This window comes from Monodelphis domestica, chromosome 6, assembly GCF_027887165.1.
Source record: "Monodelphis domestica isolate mMonDom1 chromosome 6, mMonDom1.pri, whole genome shotgun sequence".
In the NCBI taxonomy this organism is placed as follows: Eukaryota; Metazoa; Chordata; class Mammalia; order Didelphimorphia; family Didelphidae; genus Monodelphis; species Monodelphis domestica.
The window spans coordinates 211,691,938-211,698,202 of record NC_077232.1 but is presented as its reverse complement, the minus strand read 5'-3'; the positions used below and the strand labels follow the sequence as shown (position 1 = coordinate 211,698,202).

The following is a 6,265-nucleotide window of genomic DNA, read 5'->3' as shown; positions in this document are numbered from 1 at the left end:
TATTTATTTAGATTTATCTCTTAGATTTTTCTCTCTTTTTGAAGTGTACTTTGTTTACTCTTGGTCTCATTTAAATGTGTAATAATTTTACTTTTATTAAGCAGTACATGTCTCAAGTCCCCTCTGATAGATTAGAAGCTCCGTGAAGATAAGGATCTGTTGAAGAACAGAGTAAAGTGTATCCCTTTTGGGGAAATCCCTTGTGAAGAGTGAGTATCAAAAAAAGCTAGTTGCAACAACAATTGAATCTTTGCACTACCACCTGTGTTAGTATACAGTGCAAATGCATTATACCAATATTGGCACCTCTCATACACACTACATACATAACAATGTCTCTGCATTTTTCAAGACCTAACATTCTGCTTGTCTATGGGAAGGTCCCTGAACAATAGCTATGAATTATTCAATGTATGAATGAATGAATGCAGAATTCATGGGGAATACCTTAAAATAGGAATCATGATTGATAAATGACAAGGGACATGAAAAGACAATTTTCAGATAAAGAAATCAAAATTATCAATAAACACATACAAAAATGTTCTAAATCTCTCATAATTAGAGAAATGCAAATCAAAACAATTCTGAGGTACCACTTCACACCTAGCAAATTGGCCAATATGACAGCAAAGGAAAATAATAAATGTTGGAGGGGATGTGGCAAAATTGGTACACTAATGCTCTGCTGGTGGAGTTGTGAATTGGTCCAACCATTCTTCAGGGCAATTTGGAACTATACCCAAAGGACTTTAGAAGACTGCCTGCCCTTTGATCCTGAAATACCACTAGTGGATTTGAACCCCAAAGAGACAACAGGGAAAAATACATGGATAAAAATATTTATAGCTATGCCCTTTGTAGTGGCAAAAAATTGGAAAATAAGGGAGTGTTCATCGATTGGGGAATGGCTGAACAAATTATGGTATTTTATGGTGATGGAATACTATTGAGCTGAAAGGAATGATGAACTGGAGGAATTCCATGTCAACTGGAAAGACCTCCAGGAATTGATGCAGAACAAAAGGAGTAAAACAGGAGAACATTATACACAGAGAATGGTACACTGTGGCACAATAAAACATAATAGACTTCTCTATTAGTAGCAATGCAGTTATCGAGGACAATCCAGAGGAACTTATGAGAAAGAACACTATCCATGTTGAGAGAAAGAACTCTGGGAGTAGAAATGCTGAAGAAAAACACATGATCCATCAGGTGGTTCAATGGCTATATGATTGGGGATTTTGACTTTAAATGATCATTCTATTGTAAATATTAATAACATGGAAATAGTTTTTGAACAATGATACATATATAACCCAGTGGAATTGCTTGTCAGCTCAGGGAGAGGGGAAGGAAAAGGGGAGGGAAAGAACATGAATCATGCAAACTTGGAAAAATATTCTTAATTAATTAAGAAATAGGAATCATGTCACAAATTGGAAGACTCCTCAGAGATCGTCTTGGCAAATATCACCTTTGTCACTGTACCTACGATGAAACTGTTCCAAAGGAAAAATAGGTCACTTATTGACATGAATTTTACAGCTAGGTGAGTCCCTTAGAGAGTTTTTATATAATCCCAATTTAGAGTAAAAATAGTGTCTCATGCCACGAGGTTCTCCCACTTTTCTTTGATATTAATCTCAAGGCTTTGGACCCTACATTTAATTGCCCCTCTTCCTTTTTCTATTGGTGGTATGCCTGAAATCTGCAACAGTAAATCCCTATCTCATTGTGTCTGATGATTTGAAGAGTGGTAAGTCTTTTCCTGCCATGTAGGTCCTGCTTGGAAGCCAAGAGAGATTTGCCTTTTTCTCTCACAGTGGATAACCAGAACTTCACCTAAGGAAAATATTCCTGCGAAGTGGAGGTAGAAGATAAGATAGGGTGATATGGAACATCTATACAGAATCAGTGAGCTAGAAGGGAAACCTCTTCAATTTATCTGAGGATGTATGTCCCCAAAAGAGATTTCAAAGTTGGAAATTATTTCCAATAGCCAAAGCAATTGAATATCACCTAGAAATCCTTTTTTTTTCTGTTTAAGATAAAAACATGCCTATTTCTACATTTTAAAAGTTATTTTGAATCATGTGTGACTCTTCATTGTCCCTTCTTTAGGGCTTTCTTGGTAAAGATACTGGAGCTATTTGGCATTTTGTTCTCCAGCTCATTTTACAGATGATGAAACTGATGCAAACAGGGTTGGGTGACTTGCCCAGGGTCACATGGCTAGCAAGTATGTGAGGGTAGATTTAAACTCAGATATTCTTAACTCCATGCCAGGCATGTTATCTACTATACCACCTAGATGCTCTTGTATATACATAGTCCATGTAAATATTTATATTGAAGTGTATATATATAAAAATGGTCATATTCACAAATATATACTACAAATATAATATAGAATAACACATTGATTCATCACAGAAGACTCTATCCATACACCACCAACTTTCTGATACAGAAAATTGTGAGATTTTATATTTAGCAGCTTTATTTACAAAGAGGTGGAAAGAGTAAAAGTAGGAAAATGTAGAGAAAGAGACAGATTCTAATAAGCCTGCCAGCCCTTCTTCTGAGAAGCCAGGCTCAGCCCCACCAGTGCTTCCCCAAGACTCTGTCTCCACATGGATTCCCTGCTAATCCTCAGCCAGAAGTCCTGGTGGTGTCTTTAGCCAGGGTTCCACCAACACAGCCTCCTCCAAAGCCATGGCAAGATTCTCCAGAAGCAATCTCTTCAGAAGTCAGTAAAGGAATGCCCAGAACCAATCTTTCCAAAAGCCAAAAGGGAAGGCCAGCTACTTACCCAACAAGCCAATGCAGGATCCAGGGAAAGAGACTCCTCCTCCAGTCCAGCTCGCCAATGCAGAACAAGTGACTGAATCCTGTAATAGATGATATTTTGAGGGTATATTTGATGGATATTAGATAACTAATAGATCAGGTAGTTATCTTCCTTTGCTTACCCTTCTTCCTCTATATCTCCCTTCCTCTCCTCTGCTTCCCCTCCCCTTTTCTTTTTCAGCCTCCTTCTAACCTCCTTTTAAGTCACTCAGGGAGAGCTATGAAGTTTCAGAGGAAATACTCTTTTCTCTTCTTTATCTCAAGTAAGGGTTTATTGGGGGAAAACAGGGAAGATGGAGGATAAGGTAAGGGGGATAGGGTTCTCCCTATTATCTACAATGAGTGTTAGGTTGGAGGATATTGAGAGAAATGGCAATTCAGTCACTAGCATGAAACAGAGCCAGTCAGGAGAGAGATATATAAGAACTATTGTCCTTCTTCTGCCTTCACATCAGCCAGGCCACCTCCAATTTGATTATCCCAAGTTCCAGAGATAAAACCAGCTTCTTCCTTCAGGTCAGCCAGAAAGCCACAAAGACCCAGAAAAGTCCAACAGTTAGCTTGGCTTCAAACTGCTTTTCCCAGTCACATTCCAAAAGGAATCTTCATTTGACTGACAGCTGATCCATCTCTAGCTTCTGTCCTTTGCATGCATTTTCTTGTAATTTCTCTCTTCTCCACAATCCTTGAGCTGGCCTTTCATTTTTTTTTTCAGTCTTCAAATATCTTTATTGGAAGGCCAGGCATTGCCTTCATTTACTGTATTTCAAACACTATATATTTACTTTAGTGAAAACACTGCCTGCATTTTCTAGTCCAAAAAAAAAAAAAACTTAAAAATTGTTTCAGGAATGTAGAGAAACATCCAACTTAAATAGTGAAAAAGTGCACCATAATTACTGCTGCACTCCAGTCATTTGTGCATCTCCTATGTTTCTTAAATAACTAGCCTGTCTGATAACACACAATATAAAGAGCAATTATGAAAAACCGAGACATTTACATATACTTCTTTTTTTGACATTGTTTTTTTTTATTTGGTCAATTTCAAACATTATTACTTGGTTACAAAAATAATTTTCTATTTCTCCCACTCCTTCCCCCACCCCTCCCATAACCAAGGTACAATTCCACTGGGTATTACATGTGTCATTAATCAAAACCTATTTCCATGTTGTTGGTGTTTGCACTAGGATGTTCATTTAGAGTCTACATCCCCATTCATATCCCTTCGACCCATGTAACCAAGCAGTTGTTTTTCTTCTGTGTTTATACTTCCACAGTTTTCCTCTGAATGTGGATAGTGTTCTTTCACATAAATCCCTCCAAGTTGTTCAGGATCATTGTGTTGCCACTAATACATATATTTCTAAAGTCTTATTGTGAATATCCTGTTGGCATTGGATAACCTATCATAGGTCCAGCTACAGTAGCAGGATATGCATATGCGTATTGGTTCATGCCATTGTGCATATTTGGGACATTATTTCCATATGACTGTGTACTGTCATAACCATTCTGGTAAGTCCCTATTGGATTACCAGTCCTAAAACTAGTCTATAAAGCAGGCACAAAATTACTTCCAAAACTCCCATGGCTATAGCTTGCAGCACTGTAGGCACCATTCTGAGTTTTTGCCCCCAAAACTCTCTTAAGCAGACTAGAATAACCTGTCATAATTTTCCCTGTCCCTAAAGGTATTAAATCCACCCCTTTTGCCCACAGAGTATCTGTCATGTCAATCGTCCTTCATGCCTCCTCTACCCCTGGAAAGTCCTGAACCTGTCTTCAATCAACTGAAGCAATTTGGGATTGATTGCTTGATTAGCCTTCTGAAGCACAGAGATGAGGTCACCTACTTGTTTTATGTTATTAGGTGTAAAGAATGTCTATGCTGTGCCTGTTTTGGTCCAAGGTGCAGTTCCTCCAATTCGGTGGATGTAATCCTCTGAAGAGTTGGGGTAGTCATAATTGATGACAAATTTCACATCTTCCACATCTAGCCCTCTAGATGCAACATCTGTGGCAATCAGAAGAGGAGCTTTTCCATCTTTGAATTCATTTAGAACCCAGTCTCCCTCCTCCTGACTCTTGGCACCATGGACACCCATTGCAGGCCACCCACCTCTCCTCATTTTTGTGGTAAGTTCATCACATCTTCTTTTGGTTTCCACAAAAACAATCCTCTTATTTTCCCCTTCACTCATGATCTCCTCCATCAATGGGATAAGTTTCTCATCCTTTTCTCCATCATGACAGACATCCACAATTTGAAGAATATTGCGGTTGGCACTCAGTTCCAGAGCACCAATGTTGATCTGAATATAACCTTTCAAAAAGTCTTCAGCAAGCTGCCTCACTTCTTTTGGCCACGTAGCACTCCACAGTAGGGTTTGTCTACCAGGTCTTATTTGACCCACAATTTTCCTGATTTGAGGCTCAAAGCCCATATCAAGCATTCTGTCTGCTTCATCAAGTACAAGGTAAGTAGTTCTCAAATTTGTTTTCCTGCACTCTAAAGAGTCTATCAGTCTTCCAGGTGTGGCCATGCACATTTCTGCCCCTCTTTCCAGGTCCCGTCTTTGTGGTCCCTTTGGAGCACCACCATAAATGCAGGTGGATTTTAGACCACAGGCTCTACTGTATGCAGCAGCTACTCCTTGTACCAGTTGGGCCAGTTCACGAGTTGGCGCCAGCACCAAACAAATAGGCCCATCACCTCTCTCTAGGAATGGCTGGTGATTTACGTGCACGATGGCAGGCAGCAAATAAGACAGCCTTTTCCCTGATCCAGTCTGTGCTACTCCACCAGATGCAGCCCTCTTAGAGCAACAGGACACCCCTGGGCTTGGATAGCAAGAGGTTGGGCAAAGTTCTGTCTTGCAATTACATCCAGGACGTTTGCAGGAAAGTTGGCTTCATAGAAATTTGGAACTGGTTTTGGGGACTTGTGACCTCGAACTGTAATTTCTTTGCTTCTTCGATATGTCTTAACCTCTTGTGCTGTGCTCATCGCCAAATCAGGTGTTCCTGATAGAAATTCTTCTCAAGCTCCTCGGGGTTCCATTTCTTGTGAAGGAGTTTCTCCCCAGCATTTCCAAACTTCTTTCCAGATGGACGTCCTCCTCTACTTCCGCCAAACCGCGGGGCCCCAAAGCCTCGATCCCTGCCGCGCTCTCTGCCACTCTGATGTCCAGACATGGTGTCTGTCAGTGGTTGTGGTTAGAGGGAAGCAATGGGGGACAAGTGGGAAGTCGCAGGGGCAGGGGAAAAGCGGCTTTGGCGGTGGCCAGGCCGAGGGGGGTGGGGGGGGCTCTGGACCCGGGACCCGGGGCTGAGAAGGTGGCTGCAGCTGAAGCCGGTGGAAATCAACCAGGAGGTGATGCTGGGGCCGGGGGCTGGGAAGGGA

The 6,265-nt window shown here is 40.8% G+C and overlaps 1 pseudogene; it reads right to left on the bottom strand.

Moving 5' to 3' along the window:
* Window positions 1-4,182: 4,182 nt before the first annotated feature.
* On the bottom strand, window positions 4,183-6,057 carry LOC100619317 (probable ATP-dependent RNA helicase DDX5; annotated as a pseudogene).
* Between the last annotated feature and the right edge of the window lie 208 nt (window positions 6,058-6,265).